The sequence below is a fragment of the Penaeus chinensis genome, chromosome 10, assembly GCF_019202785.1.
Source record: "Penaeus chinensis breed Huanghai No. 1 chromosome 10, ASM1920278v2, whole genome shotgun sequence".
NCBI classification, from domain to species: Eukaryota; Metazoa; Arthropoda; class Malacostraca; order Decapoda; family Penaeidae; genus Penaeus; species Penaeus chinensis.
Genome location: NC_061828.1, coordinates 4818062 through 4820561, shown reverse-complemented (window position 1 = coordinate 4820561; position 2500 = coordinate 4818062).

Here is a 2500-nt window from a genome sequence, read left to right as displayed (position 1 = left end):
CCTTATATTTAAGTATTCATAATATTTTTTTTTTTTTTTTTGTGAAGTAGCATGGAGTTTATTTGCAACTTTAGTCAGTATCAATTTATAGATGTGATGACCTTTATGCAATGTTCTGAATGTCGAGAGATATGATATCATCTAAATAATAGGTTCCAAAACTTAGCTTCAGAATAAAACATTTCTAAAATAAATTCCTTCTGTCAATTGTGATGTAAACATTAACCCAGAATGAATCAACATTTATTTGTCTTGATAAAAAAATAAAACTTTTGAATGCAAGCAAAATCAAATTGTCTTACAATGATAACAATGACCCATATTCTTTGTGTATAAGGTAAATTTAGTTTATATGTAATGTGAATAATAATAATACTTACTTTTATAAATGTGCATATGGCTAAAACGACAATAAAACATAATTATTAAATTTGTATTTAGAAATATGCATGGATGTACACCATGTAATACATGTAATACATGTTATAATGAATGCAGGAAATGTAAGACTGTCTATGTATGTGCAACTATAGGAATATATAAATATAACCATACACATATCCTGACTTAATAGACAAACCAGAATAAAATAAGGCATCGCTGGAATCCCATTCGACCTAAGAAACCGGGTCCTCTGGGGAGCGTTATCTCACACACCCATTTCATATTTAACTCCACCACCAATACCTATTTCAAATTAAAGATGTTACGCAGGCAACATTGCCCAGATCATTATTCACCCAAGCAAAGCCCGAAACTCCATGGCAGTACAAAGGCAAAGAGCGAAAGTACCAGTTTGAGTATTTGAGTATCAATAGAAAATCCTGAGAAACACACCATAATTGTAGCGAATGTTGAGCACCAAAAACTAATCCTCCAAAGACGTTAAACAATCGAAATAGGACCGATACAAGCAAGGATCGCTCTTGCAAAATACAAAACCTTAGCATGGTGCCACGAAAAAGTAAAATACAGTAAAAAAAAGTCTATTGAGACCCATTCTAGAATAACCAAGAATTCTCCTGAACGCACTTTCAAACAACAGACTCCTCACACTACAAACAGCCCAGATCCAAGCACTGATCTGAATGTCTGCATGAACACTTCAAAATTAAGCTCTGTACATCCACCTACAAGAACAACACAATGGGGTGACTAAAGACCCTCGACGGCACACTCTACATACTCCTAATAAATCTGAAGAGGACAGCAAATTTGAACTGACAAGTCCAACTGCACTCACATATATCTGGGTTTCATCATCTGACGTCATTCTCTATTGTTCCTTTATTAGCGTTTTTATTTCATAAGTTGATATTTCAGGTTTAGGGATGGTTTAGTAAGTTAAGCCTTATCTTATCCCTGTTTAGACATCGTTAGGTGAATATCATTTTAGAAAATGAACAAGTGAATACTATCGAGGTTTCGGTTACCTCTAATTCTGAAGCTTAAAATTGCCATGAATTATCATTCTGGTAAAAGAAATAACTCTTGTGTACTATCTGAGTCCATAATTACCTGAATGCTTACAGGCGACCTGAAGTTATTCCAATTCCAAACATTTATATTTTTCCTTAATTTGACACGGAATTATACGTTTTTTTTTTTTTTTTTTTTTTTTTGTCCATTCTATATCTTTAATAACCCTTTGTAATTCGAAGAGTTCTACTCCGTATGCTGAAAATATAATAAACAATTGGAATTTCTACATTTGCCAAATTTGTCATTGGAAGAGGAATCTCTTGTTCTTCAAAAGGATGGGTAGGAAGCTAAGGGAGACGAATCCTTGCACTAAAGCTTTACTTCAGGCGATCCATATGCGCCACAACAGTAACAGTAAATAATGTAGTAAAATATGACATTCGTGCTGTCGGAACGAAAAAAAAGAAGCTATTTAGTCAGTCAGAAGAAAAAACTATCTTTACCCTTCACCCAAACTAATGTAAAAAAAATCGACGGTGTAGTCGAATACTGAGGCGAGGTTGTCTGTATGCAAAAAAAAAAAAAAAAAAAAAAAAAAAAAAAAAAAGGAATTATATCGAGTGGCAACAGAAAGGTACAGAGCACTGTAATTAAGAACAAAGGGATGACGCTGACAGAGGTTACACTTTGGCTAAAGTTTATGTTTCTCGCAGATGTTTAGAGCTAAGGAAGGGATGGATATATGTTGAAGTTCGAGACCATCTAACAGTTTATTTCAATAAATGTCTACTCATATTTACGTCATTTTTAGGATATGAGCAAAAATAAGGGCTGTACCAAATCTTTCTTACAGTCTCCATTTTCTGAGATTTCATGCTTATCCCTCCTGGGAAACGAGAGGAAGTCGAATTCAGTTTTCAGTCACATTCTTCATGTAAAGGAAACATTTTGAATTATTTTTTGCACAATGACTTTCTCAAAATGATGTTCTTTTTACATATGGAAAAGTCAAAATCTGGTATTCACCATTTTGTCTTTTTCTGATTTATCAGAAGGCGCTGTGTGACAAATGAGCGAT